At 39.2% G+C, this 20,729-nt stretch overlaps 1 protein-coding gene across 1 annotated transcript in view; it reads right to left on the reverse strand.

Annotated features, from left to right (window-relative positions):
* The window catches only part of LOC145989748 (lachesin-like), a 429,934-nt gene extending 409,440 nt beyond the window's left edge, over positions 1–20,494 (reverse strand). Inside the window, exon 1 of the mRNA XM_083125039.1 lies at positions 20,310–20,494. The gene's annotated coding sequence lies outside the window, so the exon portion shown is untranslated. The remainder of the gene's footprint in view (positions 1–20,309) is intronic.
* Between the last annotated feature and the right edge of the window lie 235 nt (positions 20,495–20,729).

A 20,729-nucleotide genomic window follows, 5' to 3' on the forward strand; every position in this document is an offset into this window, starting at 1 on the left:
CTTATTCTTCCATAAATTGGTTAATTGGCTTCTTCTTCTATCAATTGGTTAATAGACTTCTTCTTCTATCAATTAATATGTTGATTCATCTATTAGTTAATAAGCTTCTTCTTCTATCAATTGGACGGGTTAAAGTTACAGTGGTGTAAGTCACTTTGTAAAAAAAACAACTTAGACACAGAAACCAGATCGAGATAAGTAAGTCAATCTGTTAACAGAAAACGTGATTCAGAGATTCATTCAACTGGCAACAGATGACAATTTAAGGTCTAGTTATAAAGGAAGCAGCTGTTGTGTTGATCAGCAGAGTGCTGTGAGTCAGACTCTCTGCTTTTTTTTTTTTTTTTTTTTTAAAAAAGTGACTTACAGCACTGTAACTTTAACCCGCTCAATTGTTTAATAGAAATCTTCTTCTATCAATTGATATGCTGATTCATCTATTTATTAATAGGCTTCTTCTTCTACTAATCAATATACTTATTCTTCTATAAACTTCTTCTTCTATCGATGAAATCATATGCCTTTCATATATTGATTCTTCTAATAAGTATATATCTTATTTACAAAGGCACCTATATCCAAATTCTTTCATTTATTAAACATTGGATTGATTCCCGCATCTTCCCTGCTATATTTCCCTTCTTTTTTGGGCTTTTTCAAAGATACAACAATAATTCAACTCAATATTTTTGCTGCACAATAGCCTAATACAAGCAGGAAAAAGGGGTTAGTCGAAGAGCACCGCCTGTACCTGGTCAGGAATATATGCGCCCCAACGGAAGTGCTCAAGGAATATAGAGATTAGGTAAAGCCATCCGAAGATTGCCGATCTTGCACGAACGCGTGACGTCGCCGGAGAAGCAGTGAGCTCGGCTGAAGCAGACGGCCCCTAGCATTTATATGGGAGATTCAGAGAGCGAAAGTATATTATTACTTTTAGGAGGGGAAAAATAAAAATTGTCATCCTCCAAGATGGTATTGAGGCATCCTTTTAATGATTAGTAACATAAATGAAAACGCGCTACTTTTAAAAGGGGGCAAAGTACATGTGAAAAAATGTATTTTGAAAATCCATATTCCTGAAACTTTCTGACCGATGCGCTACAAAGAAATTTGCGTGTTCTCCTTTAGAATTTCGTCATTTTACAAATCGTAATATAATTTTAACAAAAACGTGGCATGTTAAAGAAGAATTAAAGAGTTTAAAAAAAATGATTAATAGACTTAATTTATTTTACTTCGCTTATCTGTTACATATGGCTAATCGCAAAGATGAGGATGCGTGATGATATGATGCAATTGAAGAAAGGAAAGAACACCCATGGCCGGGCGGGGATTCGAACCTGGGGGCCCTTGGCATCGTAAAGCGTTGTGCTAACCACTTCGCCACGGAGGTCAGCATTACAAGGAAATAAACAGAAATTGGCATCTATGTTTTAATATGCGAGAAACATTTGCGAGGAGGTTATTGAAGTAACAAATAATTATTACAAGACGTTGTGATGAAATTTTTTAATATATCTGAAATATCGAGAGTTGACCTTGCAGTCTCTAAATGTACTTTTAGGGTTACGCCAAACCTTTACTCAAAATTGCTAGTGTAAATTTATAAGCTATTAAAATTTAAAACTTATTCCTGTTCGAAAAGAGGAACTGCCAAGTCAAATTAATATTTCGTAGAAATACATATATTTGTCTTTCATGAGGCCAAGAGAGTATTTGGAGGGGACGCTGGCTTGGGAAGGCTATAGCCCCGGATCTCGATCTGCAAAGGGGCTTCCAGTGGGAAAACATACCTATGAAATAGTCCAGAAGAAGGGACGAAATGATTTTTTTTAAATGGCTCAAGAATACAAAGATATAAGTGGATATTTGACAAGCTTAGTCTAAAACTTACAACTGAAGTCGTACGTGTGTGTGTGTGTGTGAGGGGGGGGGGGTGGCTACGTGAGGTAACACAGTGGAATATGATTCACAATACTAAAATTAAAATAAATATGTGGGAACAATAGAAATCAAAATATGTTGTAGCTAGTGACAGCGCAATAGTAAAGATGGAGGGGTAAATCATATTTTCCCGGGGCAATCATTTTTATTATTCCGTCGTTTTACTGGGGGCAGATAAGAGAGAGAGAGAAATTGTCGAACAAAAATTTGGGGGGCGTTCCTCCCCCCCCCCCCGTAGTGTGGTCACTGCCTATGGCTATGCTGGAGAAGAATGCACCAATTAATACGCTATTAAGTAAAATAGATACTTTTAAAACTTTTAATCAAATTATTTGTGAACTATGATTTAAATTTAGAGAGAGTACATACCTGTTTAATTTAATTTGGATGAGTTAACATCTGAAGCCTGCCATTTCCGAGCCTTCTTCCGGTGTAACTACACTGCCCTTTGAGCCGTAGCTGCTGCGTTCAGGTGGCGGAACGAGCAGAATACTAATTAAAACAAATATGTGACAAATATATATATAAAAAAACAACGTGTTGAAGCTATTGACGGCGCCAAAGAAAAGACCGAAGAAGAAGAACGGAGAGTTCAGTGATATTTTACGGGAAGCAGCAGGCACGTATCCAGGAATTCCTTTCGGGGCGGCGGCTGAACACCATTTTTTAAAGGGGTATCACAATTGTATGTTTAAGGCCAGTGGTGGCAATTGGGTTCCAAAATGTGGGGGCGAGGGTGGACAAGGAGACAAGCATTAAGAGGCCATAGTGTGATAGTGTGGAGGCAAAAGAATGGGGAGCAACTATCTCCTAAATCGTCGCCACTGTTTAAGGCTGTCTTTGTTTGTTTGTTTTATTTTACTTCGCGTTTTGTGCCTCTTGGCTAAGTTGCGAAGATGGGGATGAGGGATGAAATTATGAAATTGATGAATCGACATTTACAAACAACCATGCCCGAGCGGGATTCAAACCCGGGACCCCCAGCGTCGCAGCGCGATGTGCTAACCACTCGGCCACAAGGTGCGGCGTTTAAGGCTGTCATTTTAATCAGAACGTGAAATTGTGACATTTTCTACCACTCAACTCCTCTGTTTCCATGCATTAACATTGTGTGCCAGAACCATCTCAGTGTGTGTGTTTGTCCATTTCTGCTCATCAGGCATCAAAACATCTATGTACCAGAAGTATTTTTACGAAGGTATTACACATGCACGGAATGCACAATCCACTTCGCAACGCAAGATTCAAACTGTGTGCTGGGAACTGGAATCAGACAGTTCACGAATATTTATCTCTCATTCAAGCCTGAACACCACTAATGTGTCTTGTCCTCCCATGTTTGCAGCTCTTATAAAAGCCGAAACCCACCAAATTGTTCATATTCATGCCTAAGCACTCGCAAGTGTCCAAAGTTGCCTGTTGACTGTGTGTCGAACCCAGTAGCCTTAAACAAAAGTATTTTTTTATGCCATGAAATTCTCGGACTGCATACACAAAATTTGGTCCAAATCATCACTCAAAACTTTGATTTTCAGTTGATCTGTGCAGCTTATTTCTTTTTTAATAAATCGCTCCAATGCCCAGCCCGATACTGCCGAAATATTCACTTTAGAGAGAGAGAGAGAGAGACCTTCGATCTCTTCGTCTTTCGACCCGAACTACTCGTAGCACTACTCGAAGTTCCACTGTCGTCAATGTCTTTAGCTTTGGGACCGAACTGGAACTAGTGGTAGACTTCGTTACTTTACGGTATTTAGTCCATTTCATTTTCGAATCACTAGATCTTATAAAGCAAGCAATGGACACTGACTGATCACTAATCGACTGTATGAATTGTCGCACTTACCTCTGAAGTCTCCACCTATTCTGTTGTACAGATCAACCGGGAAATTGAAGCCGCGTATTAATATCTTCATTATATTCTAGAACGTTTCGAAGATATCACGATTCGTAAATATTGCCAGTAGTTCGACTCCTCTTTTTCAAGAACGTTCCCTCTCGCGCTTTCCAGAGATTAAAAAATTACAATGAATCCGAATCGCCCTACCTGCGGCGCTACCTTTGTTGTGCAGCTTCCAAATGCTGACAAGTCTCTTCTACATAGTGTTCAAGTTCGCTGCGACAACACCGAAAGCGTAAGAAAGTTTACGTGCAATATTATCAACAACAGGGTTATAGAACATTCTCCGTCTTGCCTTGATAATTATTCCTCTCCTTAAATTACCGTCACATTATTCAAGAAGTCAAAAACCTAATTTTATCAGTGTAAACTGAAAAATTTCCTTGGGGAGCGGAGGGGGGGGGGCCTCGAACCACCTGATCCCTACCTTGGATACGCGCTATTAACAATAACAGGCTTATAGAACATTCTCCGTCTTGCCTAGATAATTATCTCTCTCAAATTATCACCATATTATTCAAGAAGCCAAAAACTTAATTTTATCTAGCGTAAACTGAAAATTTTCTGAAGGGGGGGTTGAGCCCCCTGATTCCCACCTTGGATACGAGCTGTTACCAATAACAGGGTTATAGAATATTCTCCGTCTTGCCTCGATAATTATTTCTCTCCTTAAATTAACGTCACATTATTTTATTTGACACCCCAAGAAACAAAAAATCTCATTTTATCTAGTGTAAACCAAAAACATTTGGGGGGCTCGAGCCCCCTAAGCCCCCCCTTGGATACGTGCCTGGGAAGCAGTCACGTTTATTACACCCTTACATTTACATACAATATTATAAAGTTCTACTTTTAGATCTCGCACAATGCCTTTTTCACAAAAATGGGCAATCTCGCATTTGTTATATCAATCAAGCTGTGATATTTTAGATTTCTTCCGTTAGTTTTCTGATAATAGTTTTCACAGCTTTCCATAGCATTTAGGCATGATTTCAGTTGACAAGAACAAAATAATATTATTTCAAAACATAGAGCAAAGAGAAATCCAACGCGCTTAAGTTAAAACTCCCTTACATTGGAAGCCTGGAGAGAACAAAACAGGGGCTCCTTTGTAACACGATTTCTTGAAAACCATTTTACACATTTGAATCAACTTTGTGATAAATTGATTAGAAAGGATGAATCTTAACAGTAAAAGTTGTAACTTTTCCCTTGCTACTATATTTTAGAAGATATTCGTTGTCAAATTTCTCAATATTTGCATAAGGAACCAGCCTTTTCCGTGCCGAGTGTTTCGATGTTGACGTCATGCATCCACGGACAACTGCGCACACGATCTGCGCCGCCGAACGAACACCCCCTGGGAAGTGCTTGGGCCGTCACTGAGTTGGCGCCACACCGGGGAAAACAACCAAAAAATGTCTAGTAGAAAAGCTCGTTCCTACTAAAACGATAGAGATTATACAAATGTAATAGCTTTTTAACTTCATTAATTTTTACATTCAATCACACATGCTGCAGGTGTCGATCATTTCTTTATCTTGCTTTTATCCATCTCCATTGTTTGTCTCAGTTCATAAATTTATATAAGCACAATTAATTTCATATCTCCCAAACACTTTCGTTCGATTTGCGTGCGCATTGTTACTATAATCTGGGATCGTAATATTTCTTCCCCGTGCTGCCATCTATGATTCCTTATTTCAATCATTGGGACATATGTTTTACTTGTGCGGGTACGTAACAGGACGAGGTTTTAAACACTGTCAGTTATGTCTGTGCGAGACTGCAATAAATGAGGCGTGGCAATCTCTTTTGAATCGAACTATCACCAGCTAGACTAAAAATGTCAGATCTAATATCACTTGAGGTAGGTTTTTTTTTTTTTTAACAGAAGAAGTGTTCTCCCCGTTTTCCGCGTTCAAGTGCAAAATTCTGTGTTATTCTGGAAAATGTCATAATTCGCGTTATTTCGATATTCCGAAACACAGAAAACTTTCCTCCTTTACCTACCAAAATACACTTTAAACACTTTATTTTGATTTTCTCAACTTTTCGGTGTTATGGTTAAAACGAAAACTTCACGTCCCTACAGATAGGCTAATCTGGACAGGAGCTACAGTTGAAAGTGGAACCCGAACCCTGGTCCTCTTGATTACAAGGCGACGACTTTAGGACTTCGTCATTGGTGAGGTAGACCCTAACTCGATTCTAGGCGGAAATTTTTCTGACAAAATTCCTACATAGAGTGGCTCAGGGGCTCACGCAGATTTACAAAATAAGAGTGTGTTCCTATTCATACAAATCAATTCAATCTTAACAAGCTAATATGTAGCTCCTTCTTTACTTACTCTCAGCATTCTTAAACCCGAATATTTATGGCTGCAGCAACACAAGTCTTCCACCTGTCCTTATCCTGGGCAAGATCAATCCAATCTTTTCCATCCTTACCGATTTCCTTTAGGTCCATATCAACTTTATCCCTCCATCTTCGACTTGGTCTTCATGCAGGTCTCTTACCATCAGGTTTCCAAACAAGAGTCATGCAAATTATTCTTTCCTCTCGCATTAGTGCTACATGACCTGCCCATATAAGTCCTGATTTAATTATTATAATAATATCTGGACATGAGTACATATTATGCAATTCTAAATTATGTAACCTTTTCCAACCATCATCCCTTTTAGGATTTAATTTTCAAATACTCTTAATTTATGTACCTCTTTTAATGTCTACCATGCGAGAGACCCGGGTTCGATCTCCGGCAGAGGAGAACCGGGATTATTTCGACCTGTTCAAGCCGCTCCGGGACCCACCCAGCGTCGATAAAGTGGGTACCTGGAAGAAACTCTGGAGGTAAAGGCGGCCAGGGACGTGGAGCTGATCACATCACCCCCACTTTCGGCCGTGATCAAGAAGGTGTGGGGCCCTAACCCCACACCCCCTATACGCCTTCATGGCGTGGTGCATAGCACAGGGGAGCACTTTACTTTACTTTACCTCTTTTAATGTAATGGATCAAGTTTGATATCCATATAATAGTAAAGGCAAAATGACTGTTTTGTATATTTTGACTTTTAGTTTCATAAAAGGGCGACTATAAAATAGGCGGCTGGGCAGAATTTCGCTGGTGCCACATATGGGAAAAGCAAAGCGAGAGCGCGACAAAAGTCGCTGGTTCCCTCGCAGTGTGTGGCAACGTCAACCGGGCTGCGTTGCCTAGTTCGAGCGTCAAACCGACCTCTATCCGCGGTACTTTTTTGCCATCCCTGACCTATGGAGTAAATACTGTCAGTTTGTATGACATGGGTTACAAAGACTAACTCTAAAACGAGATCTTTCATTCTCTTAAACCTCCGAACGCATGGGGTTGTGCTCCGACGTGGCAACAGCGGGAACTTCTGCCACCCGCCTAATTCCATGGTCGTGCGTTTAGGTATGATACGAGAGGTTAAATTTTCCCTGCTATACGAAATTAGTTAAATCGCATAATGAATTTTGTACTAGTACATCAAGCACATATTCTTGTCAATTTTGAACCTAGGATCCTAACGTTTTAGGACGGTAATCACTCAGCCAATGAAGGCGGCGATATGTCGATGACACCCGGGGAAATGTGTGTCTCGACGGTCATTCCGTTGAAGAACGTCAAATCGTGACGACACCATCCGGTAAGCGAATCCGGTTTTCGCCGACCAGAGCACAATGGCGCGTCGAAGCTCTTCCTAATGGGCTTAATTGTGCGAGACACACAAATCTCCGCACGGGGGAAATGAGGTGGGCGATTGCTTTAATTGCTGCGGTGCTCCGGTTGAAAAGCCGACTAGGGAGCGGCTGCATGTCCTACGACGCCATCTTATGGAAAATTGGCAACGTTTCTTGCCCGCCAACCGCGGTCCATTTTGTTCGCCTCATTCCTGGCGTTTCCTCGGTCGCCGCGGCGGTTGGCGAAGTTGAAACGTCTTCCTCTGGCAGCCAGGTATTTCTAGCAGAAGTTTTACAGGGCAAAGTTCGTTTTTAAGTCCACTTTACGCTCAGATAGGTTTACTCAGGGCTGGAGCTACAGTTTACAGAAGGATCCTCCACCAGTGATCCATTCTAGGATCTCTTCATTTCAAGGTGATAGCGTTACGCACCAACTTATATTGAACAACTATAATGTACGGGCAGTGGTGGTCAACCTTTTTTGGTTTGAGGGCTAATTTACATTTCAAGAATCACTGGCGGTTACTTATCTTATTAGACGTAACAACGGGAGCCTAAAAAAGGAAGCAAAGGGCCAATACCATAAAATTGACATTGATTATTTTATTTTATGTATATATTTACTTATTTATTTATTAAATAAGTTTTGGCTTCAGCACTGTGTTCCTGGAACCTGTTTTAGGCCGAATCTCCCCAGTTCATCATTTCACACTTTTAATGAGAAGGTAAAATTTTTTTTTTTTTACATAAACATAATTACTACAATTATATTCTTTCATAAACACTCATTTTAACAAAAGTATTTAACTTGTTGTTGGGCGTCAGTAAAAAAATTACACAACTATTTTGTACTTTTCAGCAGTCAGTTCCGTTGTTCCCAGACACTTGACACTGCATTCCGCCAATGAGTTTATCATGTAGAAAATCATATGACGTTACTGCTACTCTCAAGCAGGAAATCAAGTGCTCATCAGTTAATGGAATTCCTCTCCTTTGATTTTTATCGCATTCATTGTAGAGAACGCCGACTCACATAGATATGTAGATCCGAAACATGCAGTCAAATAAAATGTCACTTTGCGAATATTTGGATAGAAGTCTTCACACAATACTGTCCAGCTTTCTGATAAGTTGCAATCAGTTGATCTTGCTTTCAAGTAAACAGAGCACCGCGGGCTACCTCTTGCGGCTTGCCGGTCGACGCATTGGCCACCCCTGTACATTGTACGGTGTACTTTTCGTGGCGAAAGCTCATAAGGTGTTGGAAACTGATGTGCAAGATTGATTTGGTTTACTACACTTCGTATTTCTGACATTTTGGGCTAATCGCGAAGATGAGCCTGCCCTCATGCCAGGTAGTTCACACAGCGTGCTAAAAAGCCAGGGGTTCCGGGTTCAAATCCCGGCCTGGACTTGGGTGTTCTTTGTGAGCATTCCTTCATAAAATCCATTATATCGTTACTCGTCCTCATCTTTGCGATTAGCCAAAAAGTGGCAGAAAGGAGAAGTAAAATAAACTAAATCAAACCAAACAACACCCAGGCACAGGGATTCGAACCCATAATCCTTGGCGTCATAGCGCGCAGTGCTAACCACTCCGCCAGGGAGATCTGCACATCATATATATTAGGCATATACAGTGGCAGCGATCAGGAGGGAGAGGGGGCAGTTGCACCACATTTTGGCCCCACTCTATGCTAAACCTTATCTACAAAGGGAAATATATTGTCCTTGCCCCCCTCCCAGTTTTGGCACCTTGCCACCGGTTTTGGAAACCAATCGCCGCCACTGGGCATATAGTACGTACAGTCAACGGCAAAGATAATGGTTGGAAAATTGTTCACCGCTATTTCAATTACTCTTTTCTTCTACACTCTGTGTTGCTTTAAGGACTGAAACTATGTTGGTTCGAAGCAGGCATTGTTCTCTGCTTATTGACATCAGGATTTCAATTCATTGGCATCACAATGTGAAATGCAGACCGAATTAAAATGGTGGTGGACAATTCGCATACTGTTTCTTTCGCCGTTGAGTGTACAACACTGAGTTTCAAATTTAAATTGTAATACTTTATCTTGCATACACCATCTTGTGTGCAACATTAACATATTCTTAAAGAACTGAATCAATAAAATTGCAACCGACCTCCGCGATGGAGTGGTTAGCACAGAGCGACACGACGCCAGGGATCTCAGGTTCGAATGCAGGCCTGGGCACGTGTCTGGGTGTTCCTTCATCGTATCATCACGCACCCTTTACCTTCCCTTTAGTGTTAATTATGTAACAACCGACAATTCTTTTAAAACGATCATGGCAGTCGGATGAAAGCGCTCATAAAGTCTAAATTCCCAAGTCAACTTTTGACAGTGTGGAATTCAACACAAATTAAATAAACATTCTGGTGTTTTATTTCGCGATGCAGTAGCAAGAACTAGCTATAAAAAGTGACTACATTTTTTTTCTCCCCTGCTAACCGCACTCTGCTCGCTTTCACGATGCCTTCACCGCTTACATTCTCTGATAAACTAGCGAATCGGGTTATCGAAACTGAGTTATTCGGCGGTGGACGCGCGAGAGGAAGGAGTGAGCTGAATCGAAGTCGACTTTTGTGCGTTTCCAGGGTGCGCAACCCAGTGTGTCACCATCTGACCCGATCCGTTGCAAAATGTCCTTAATTGACTTTTCGTCCTCCGTGCCTCGTCGCACTCAATTATTTTTTCATTTCCCTTTTTTTATCTTCTTTCACTTTCCTTTTTTGTCCTGTTTTCCCCTACTGTCCAGAATTGCCCTTTTTTTATCGCACGATTCCTACTCTCTCCAATGTTAATATGCGTAACAGTGAAGGATTTTTTTCCCTACGGGATCGGAAAGGAAAAGTATATGAACGCATAACTTGGAGAGCCGTAACCATGACAACCCTTTGATGTGCGATCTCGGTTGTCCCGGCGGGAATAATAATGATATCTATTAAAGCCGTTAAGAGGTTGGGTTGGATCGCATTGCACTTCAGGAAACGGACACTCACGTGCGTAATTTCGTCGATCCCAAACGCAATAATGTTTCGGCGTAATGAGAGAAATTACAATTACGTCTACGGTAACAACGCTAAATACGGTAAGCGGTTTTGAATTGCATGTGTTAAAATTGTCTCGCGTTGGAGGTTAACTTGACCAGAGTTGGCGTTCAATGATGCAGAGGGGCGTCGCCACCTGTCGGGGTGAGGGTAGGCTGTGGTCCACCTTCAGTTCACCCACACACAATACACGAGACATTTTCAGAAACATTTAGAGCAGATAAGCTTTAGCACAGGGGAATAAAGGGAAAGAGAAAAATAGAGGAGAGGGAGTAAGAAAGAGAAAGAAAGATTGATTGAAGAAAGATGAGAACGTCAGAGAAAAGTTACAGGAAAAGAAAGTTAGAAATTGATAATCAGGGGGTGAGAGAGTGTGTGTAAGGATGTGAAAAAAAGAAACAGGAGAAAGTAACAGGAATATAAAAGGAAATTAATAAATGTAGAAAGGAAAAAGCAGAAGGGGAGAGGAAGACGAGAAAAATAGAAGATAGAAATATTTAAGGAAAGAAAGAAAACTAGAAAGAAGGATAAAGAGAATGAAGTAGAAAGAGAGAAACACGAGAGAGTAAGAACAAGACTAAAGGAAATAGAAAAACAGAAGAATGTAATAGAGGGAGAACGAAAGTGGAAGAGAAGAAATAAGGAGGAGAAAGTAAGTTAAATATGATGGGGAAATGATGAATCAGAAGAAAACACGAGAGACAGAGGGAGAAAGAGACAGAGAGCGAGAAAGAAACATAAGAGAAAGATATCGGAAAAGAAGGAAAGATGTGGAGGAAGGAAATAGAGGAACAGAGGAACAGAGGAAGTAAATATTAAGGAGGGTGACAGAAAAGCAAATGAAGCAAGAAAAAAAGACAAACAGAGATAGATATAAAGAAAGGAAGATAGAAAATGAAAGGAAGAAAGAAAGATAGAAAAACGCAGAATAAGACAGAGATAGTCCACCTAAGGAGAGCACTGTTCAAATAATTTCGTCCACTTTTCAACTCACCCGAACGAAATTGTCCAGGGACATCACCGGACCTTCTTGCCACAAATACAAGGGGCATATGACTCCTTCAACCTACCTTGCACTTCATTACACATACTATACGGAGAACCAAGTTGAACTATTATTACAAGATAATGTTCAAATAATTGTCATTGAATTTGAGTTTATTTTATTTTTACATCATTTTTGTGTCACTGTTGGTTATCGTGACGATCAGGATGAAATGGGAAGGGCCAGGCAAAAACACAGGCGGACAGGACATAGATCACAAATCTCACACAAAGATCATACTTACTATGTTTTCAGATACCAGAGCCTCTTTACGCTGCAAAAATGCCGTTCCAAGGTTGCTATGTGGACGAGGGGTTGAAAACTACGCACTCCGCTTCGGTGCCAGAGCGCATTGAGTGGTCGACTCACGATCTATAGCCTGAAGGTTCCGTACTGGCCAGGTCATGCACTTACGCGTATATACACGAAGAACCACCTTACACAATCGAACTTGTATGCATATTATTACTTCATCTTCTGTCTTAAAATCCTGCCTAAGGTAATAAGAATAACAATATTCAATTCGTTTTAAATGAAAATGTTTGATATACGTTATTTTCTTTCATATTTTGTAACGAAGATATAAGTAAAGAAATTACGAAATGCAACAATTTTTAAGGTGTTCAGTCTCCAAATGATTAATCTATCTTAGCAAGTTAGATCTCCTTTTGATGCTAAGTAAAATGGCATATCCAGAATAGAAAGTGTATTGGTAGAAAAATGTAACTTGTCGCGAAGGAAAATTCCTCACAGATCAGTGTATGACTCATTTCATAATCAGTCTCTTTTGAAAGTCCACTTAATACATATGGGCTAATTCAGAATGTGACAACCTCATTGAGAAATATTCCCGGTGCAGGTTCGCTTCCAAACGAACCATTTTCAGAGGAGAGGTTTTCCAGAACGTTCTTACCATAAGTAGGTGTCTCGTAGGAACCATTTTTGATATACAGTGGTAGTAGATTCACGTAACTAGGAGTAGAGCTTGTTTTTGTGCACCCTGTGGTGTATGTTAGAGAATAACACAAAACAGTGTGATCTTGTATGATCTCGCCACCTTAAATTTCCGTGTGCGAGCTCTGGTGTGGGTTTGTTTTCCTTTAGGAAAGTCTCTTCAAGAACTTCTGAATTCATGATTGATACTCGCCGTCGAAATTCGTGGCAGAAAAACGTCGCAAAGTGAGTCAAATAAGGGCCAATGTGTATCGCATTTAAAAAATAATTACCAGCAGCCTCCGATGCAGAGTGTTCAGCGCAACGAGCTACGAAGCCAGAGATTTCAGTTCTAACTTTTGGTGAGGCTGAGGCACCAACATCTATGTCCACCAGAAAAAGGACTAGTCAACATTTTTGTGATGATGATTTTCATTATCATGCAATGTTCATTGGACATTATCCATTGTATAATTCTACTGCTTTCCAACTTAGGACTCAGCCGTAAGAATACCCTAAGAAGAATACAATAGAGGTCTCGCCAGAAACCCCATACAAGCCAGTAAAACCTGAACTGCATATACAGCATACCATGTGACTGCGAACGAGCTTACGTAGGAAAATCTGGACGTCCTCTGGAGAAGAGGATAGATTAACATGAGCTGCAGGCAAACAGAGGGAAAATAAAATACGCACCGAACTAATCAATTTGAATTTGAATTTAAAATTTTGGGTGTGTCAGCACCCGTCACATTATACGGGGCCAGCCCCTTATCGTTACACATTACAACTCTAAAGTTGCATAACTAAAATCATAAAATATTAAAATCTTCTGACTTTTGTTAAAAGCTGAGGCTGTAAAGGATCACTCAGCACGAACGAGGACAAAACACAGGACAACACAAACAAGTTGCCAGAGCCTCGTTAGTCTGCAGTCCAGGGTGTACTACGTGGAAGTGAGGTGGACTATTGGGTGCACTACGTGGAAGGAACACCCCTCACACCCCGAACTAATCAATAGAACAACATAACAGTTGTAAAGATCGGATTGATCTTTACTGGTTTTGTAGGCGGGAAGTTTATACGAGTGATATAATATGTACTTTTAGAGGTATTAACAGTTTATACTGAAAGCAAAATGTAGTGAAACAAGTGAATGAATTAAACAAACGGCAAGTTGCCATTTCTAACAAAACTGAAAGAGATGGTTCCAGGTATTCACCAACCGGAACGCTGAAACCGGAACAAATAACGATAATTTTGAGATAATGCATTACACAGAATATATCTAGTAAAAAGGTCACATCTGGCTTTAGGCGCCATAGTCAAATTTCTCTGCAATAATGCAGTTTCCACATTTCATCGTTACGCGCCATCTAGCACATACAGTACCGATTAGCTTCATTTCGTGAAACAAAGGAGAGTTTGCAGAGAGCAGTTCAATAGGTGTGTCGAGAAACATTTTGCAGGACTGAAATGTTCACTTTAAAGTGAGCCATTCAAATATGTCTCTAACGGCGAAATATTTTCAGGTGGTCTTTGCTTCGGTGATGTGTATATCGATTCCCTTCCTTTTTCTATTCTCAGCTTTCTATATTCTTATTTCTTTCTCATTTCTTTCTTCCGCTGTTTCTCTTACTTTCTTCCTCCGATTTCCTTCTCTCCCTTTATTTCTTACGTTTTTTATGATTTTTCTCTGGGTATTTGTCTTATTTTCTATCTCTTTCTCAGTCCTTCTTTTCATCTCTCTCTGCGTTATTCTTACTCTACTATAAGCAGCTCCGAAAACTTATGTGGGCCATTTGGTTGGGCAGACCCGGTAGTTACGCCTCTGTCTACCGGGAACCGAATTTGGAACTCTTTGAATACAAGGCGAAACATTTAACCACCTCAAAATCAGTCACGGGAGACAGTCTTCTCACTTAAACAGTTCTTACCACAGGAAAAAAAAAGAAAAGCCATTCTCTCACACACACACACAAAAAAAAAACTTTAGAAATTCCATTTGCTTTTCTTTTTTTTTTATTTCACTTTAGAGACTCTGTTATCCCATATCTTTTAATGCTTCTCTGTTCTATGTAATTGGCTGCTGATAATGCTAGATAGAGAAGGGTACAAAGGCAATAGGAAAAGGGGTCACTTCTTTAAAAAGGGGAACCGCACAATCTAAATTGAGAACTACAAAAATTATTGAATCGTTCTCAGAGTCACTTCCTTGTCGGTTGCGGCATCATCTCTGAGTAAATGTGGACCAAAGAGAGTAGCTTGCATTTGCAGACAGTCGTACTCACATATACAACCCTCACTCAGCAAGCTTCTGCTAAAGCGTCGGCTGCTTGTTTCTTTGTTGTTTTAAGTCCACTGGACCTACAGTTTAAATCCGAACCACTGTGCAATGTGCCTTATTGGGTATCGAACCCGGGACCCCTTGAAAACTCTCTTCGTATTTTTATTAATTTATTTACGACTTTGATTACAAGTTAAGGGTGAAATGCCAGTTTCTTCAATTACTTCTGTTTACAAATATAATGAAAGAATACAATTAAAATAAAAGTAATATACACGGATAATCACACACATACAAATAGAGCAATTTCGTAAGCAGACCCGCTAACAAAACACTCTAAACACCACACATGTTTACCTCACATTATTAATACGATAATGTTTAATAGTCGCTTCGCAGTGTTTTCTTACGCCTTTCTGTGAACACGCCACTCAGTCTAGGAATCAAATGTCTAGTCTAGCAATTTAACTTGTGCAGTTTTATTCGTTTGTTGAATGTTGTGACTGAAGCAGAGGCTTGAATTTACGTCGCAATTTTGGCCAATCGCGACAATGAGAATGAGTGGTTTTTAGATGATATTGATGATTCCTTCATCAAGAAGAACATTCATGTCCAGGCCTGGATTCGAGCCCGGCAACCTCGGTGGTGATATCGAGCTGGCACGTCTCATTTCGATGTTATCGATTGTCGATAATCATAAAAATACGAGGGTAAGTCAATAAATGGATCACAGATGGTAAACTAATTACATGTTAGTATCCTCCTTGTTTTTCACAGTAATTTCCATCGATACTGATGAATTTACTCCATTTTTTTCGGCGCCCCGAAACCAAATGCATAAACGTCTCTAGTCTGCTGTGACAGCCAAGTTTGAGCCTCGTACTCAACCTCTTCGTGGCGTGGGTATCCAGAGTGAGCGTAATCAACTAATCATCAATATGTTGTAGACTAAACCATAAAATCACCATATTCATCAAGTTACTACAGTGCCTATTGTTACTGTAAGCTCCAATCAACATCACTCTTTCTAGAATCGCTACAGTCGCAAACTGAACAAAATCTGTCTTCATCGGTAACTCTTCAGCGTCCATGAGAGAACATCGCTTACTGCTTTATGTTTACAAACATTTCTCGCAGTTATTTCTTTACGAATATCCTTTGCATGAAGTCATTTTGCATAAAAGCGAGTCCCTCTTTGGTTTTACACTCCTCAAACACAGTCGCCATTTTTGACACTGAGTTGCGCATGAGCAGAATTGCGTAGAGGCTACTGCTTAACCTATTGTGAAGCTGGGTTACACTACCATCTACTGACAACCTTTTAAACTACTAGCTAAATATTATTAGCTGTTTGTGACCTTTTTACTGACTTAACCTGGTAATAAAAAGACCAGGATTTAAGGGGGCTTGAGGGGCTACAGCCCTGGTCCTCTACCTGCAAAGGGTCTGTACTATGAAAAAGTTATTTTGAAAAGGGCGACAAAATGGAAAAAATAATAATTGAAATGTGGTTTAAATATAACTAAACATCTAACATAAGTTGGTCTAAACGTTATAACTAAATTGTATATAGGGGTCTTACGATTATGTTAGTCCGTAGACCTCCGCTTACATAAACCCGGGCCTGGGAAAGGGCCACAAAATAAATATAAAATGAAATTTCAAATATAGTACAAATAAAAAACGAATAACAAATTATTTGACATAATTTGCTGTAAAAGTTATACACAAGACTGAATATAGTGGACGATAATAATAATCCTTGGCCTCCACAAATATAAACCTAGCCTGAGTAATAATATATCACTATATTTTTAAAAAGCACCTGATGTTGATATAAATAATTCCAAGAACAGCATGAGATTACAGTAGATGGAAATATTTTATTTTAAAAAATTTCAGGACAGAAACATAATGATGAAGGACTTAGGAAGATCAGAGCTGTGATTTTAGGATTATGTAAAATGAACTTAAAAGGTGAAGCATAAATGTAATGAAAAACTACCTCAAAATTAAAACGAGTGCCCTTTGTTGTTGCCATGGCGACAGCCTTTTGTGTTTCATGAAGCCACCTTATTAATATTACGGCAGACGGGGATAATTTGCCTTGAAGTTTCGTTTTGATAGAGACACCCATGTTACAGAAGTTGAATTACGTCTACCGTCTCGTTACAAATTTCAAAATTTCCTAACTTAAGAACATCTCTCCTACTCATCAAGTGAAATTTATTTCGGTGAAGTTGGCTCCCGTGGCCGAGTGGTTAGCACATCGCGGAACGACGTCAGAGGTCCCGGTTTCGAATCCCGACCAGGGCATGGATGTTTGTGAGTGTCCATTCATCAATTTCATCAAGTCATCATTCATCCCCATCTTCGCAAATTAGCCAAAAGTGGCACAAAAAGCGAAGTAAAATAAAGCAAATCAATGAACTATTTCAAGGAATTTTCGACAGTTTTATTATGTAATTTTGAAGCGCGTTTACTGATTTCCCTAAAACATAGCACCACATCCCCTGGGGTAAGTAGGATTCTTTCGGGGGCTGGAATTATAAATGTGGATAGTATATGCCTGCTTTCTTTGAGAACGGGATTCACTGTCAAAAATTTCAGAGGAGGCTGTAGCCCTATCAAGCCGCCCTCTGCGTACGTCGAATGCTGCTCTGAAGATTTCTGCTAAGCGGTATACGGTAGATTTCGTGGCGAAGACAGTGGTGGCTTGGTCACCCGCTCCCTCCTAAACTACGCACGATATTCCAAAAATGTTATAGCCGAATTGTAGTGCAGCCTATCTGTGCTTTTTGGTGAGTGTTCTTAAAGTATACATGTACGATTTTCACTAGTATTCTTAGCTTTGTGTTCGCGCAAGACTACAAGGAATCTGTTTGCATTATCCACTTCAAAATACCTAACGATATTGTCGCTACTTCCGGAACTGAGTATCAAGGTTGTACACTAAGGCCTGTATGCACTGTTGAAAGCCACTGAGGTATAAGTTTTGGGTTTTAGTTTTCTATTGTAGATGTAGTGAAATGCCATCTAGTTACTGTCAATACAAACACGTATTTTAACATTTATAAATGCAGCTAAAATAAACTAAGAGAAACTAGTGACGATGTCATAAGGAGACAGCAGGGCATAGGCCAGCGATTATATTCCTTGTCTACCACCCCCACTCCCCCTTCACATAGCAAGCAACTCAAACTACATAAATATATTATCTCTTACACAAAATACCCTGTTCGATGGAATAATGATATTCAGCCACTTCTCTGTTTTGTTACGAAACTTATATGCTAATAATGAACGAATGCTCTAAGTAAATAATTCATTTCACAAGCCAGGAATGTTTTCCAATAACAATCTAAATATTATTTAGCTACATAAATTTCACATTTCTTTTTAGTTTTGTGCTTCTTACTTACATGTGCATTGGATTCAATATTCTTGATCAAAAATGTTCTGAAGAACTTGTGCGCCATCTTTTATTAACTAATAAATCAGTTCAATTAATTTTCACCAGAATGAATTTATTACAGCAATAAAGAACACGTTGCTGGAAAGTGTTTCCATTATCCATAGAGAATAGTTTCGTTGTGGGTTGTTTCTGCGTAAAAGTCTCCACCGGGTAAGTAACAAATTTTCCAATTTTCCAGTAGATACAATGATTGGAATCAATTAATTTCGCTATATTTGGTCAAGGCTTTTGGTGTTTACAAAATATTATTGAAAGTAATGTAAATCTCATGGATAATATGTGCATTCATTTAATTAAAAAAGATTAATTGTGTCATCGTTTACAGCTGCATATAATGCTATCGTGGAAATGCATAATGGTAATTTAAGGCTTTAAACCAAGACACATTTTTCTGGTCACTAGTTCCCAAAAAATTGAGATCCAATTATCTAAGGATATAATAGGAGAAATATCTTAAGACTTATTAGCTAACATTTATATGCTATTATCTGCAATGAAAATTCCACATTAGTGAAAGGTACTTGCTTAGGCTCAAAGTTTAAGATATTAAACTACTTTTTCTTTCACTCCAACTTCAATTTATCCACACCGTAACTGTTTCGTAACTGAATCGAAAATTCAAGATAAATATCATAATGGAGACGCTAAGAGTATTTAGGAAATATTATTGCAAGGAATAGTAATGTACATTTTCACGCGTAATTACTTTGAAGAGATGTAGCAGTCAGCGCATAGTTTTCTAAATTCAATTATACAAACTGCGTGAAAGTTATGATGATTTGTACTTGGAATATATAATTACACTTCACACTTCTAAATTCAAATATCTTTCAATTCTGAGTTTATTTTCTTTGAAACTACGGAATTAACTTATATTATTATGTAAGCGCAAAGAAAGTTGTGATGATTTGTAGTATGTAAATAATTCTGTTCGAAATTTTCTTATTCTCTTCTAAACGTTAAGAGCAATCTGAACTGTTTGCAGATAGAAAAATATATACGGGAAGCTTTATCTGAGTTCATTCTCTCATTTCTAGTGCGGTATGTGTAAAACTATTAACAAATGACTAAGAGTTTGGATTTGTACGATAACGATACTTGTTTTCTGGCGACCACTTCTATTTATTCATTTATGGTAAATGTTCAGATGACTTTATCAAGAGTATTTTTTAATTATTATTTGATTTAATTGTGAAGCTTGTAAAACTTATATTTGAAGAAAATGTTTTTTTTGGCAGCTATAATGTCCTGTTGGTCTTGTAATACCATCTATTGGTGAGCCTGCGTAAAGACGAATCAAGTTTTGAAGTAGTTTTCTTAAATTTGTGGAATTCTAAATTTAGTTGAATCCAGGCCAAAAGTGTGGCGCTCTATGCAAGAAAAATAGGAAGGGTCCAGCTTTAAACTGCCCAAAGATCCTAGTATTATTAACAAGGTTACAGTTAATTAACGTATTTATAAATAGTTTTATATAGTCTAGTTGTGATATTCATAACAATAGTCTTTGAACATTTAATAATCATTGGAACGACTTTTACGTTTTGAAGAAATTTATATTACAGAGGTGAATGAAACCACATTATTTTCCTAAACGTGTAAACTTCAGGGATGCAAATGTAAATTCGCTTTTAAAATTGTTCCATATTAACTCAAGTAGCAGAAATAGTGTTCAACGTGTAGGTCATGCAATAAACCATGTATAATAATTGTCAGACTTTTTAACATTGCAGCATTTATCCAGTTTTCGTGATTTTCATTGTTCTATTATAAATTTAATGCAAAGTTTTTACTAAATTAATAGAAGGGATTTGGACCTGTTACACTCTTCCCTTATATACAGCTATGGTTCGAAGGGCACTGAGATGATATGACAGTCCTAGTTTAACTAACCCATTCCGCTTCGGAAAGAGTAGGATAATGAAGATAACGCTATACATACTCACCACAGAAGACAACTCTTCAAAGCAAAGGATCTGTAACAGAGAAGGGGGAAACGGAGATCACCAATAACTCACTCAAACCAGCATCCCACCGGAGACAAAAAAAAGAACAATCAAAATTGCTGGACCGCGAGAGAGGAAACACGTGAGAGCGATGCGACGCGCGCGGAGATATCGCCTGGACGAGCGACGAGAAAGAGCGTCCCGACGATCGGGCTGCCACCTAGCGACTGGGGAGTCTGGGTACAGCGTCCGGACAAGTGATCTCCAGGCGCAGGACAAGAGCATCCGCCCGCCCTGCGCGTCAAGACGTCCCAAAGATTTATGGGAGAAAAGTTGGAAAGGAGTAGTTTCTGGAGGGGGGTGGCGAGAGGGAGATAGTGGGGAGGTTACAAAGGCCTCCCACTTTCCCTTTCTATCAAC

The sequence above is a fragment of the Lepisma saccharinum genome, chromosome 1 (genome assembly GCF_977018435.1).
Source record: "Lepisma saccharinum chromosome 1, izLepSacc3.1, whole genome shotgun sequence".
Taxonomy (NCBI): domain Eukaryota; kingdom Metazoa; phylum Arthropoda; class Insecta; order Zygentoma; family Lepismatidae; genus Lepisma; species Lepisma saccharinum.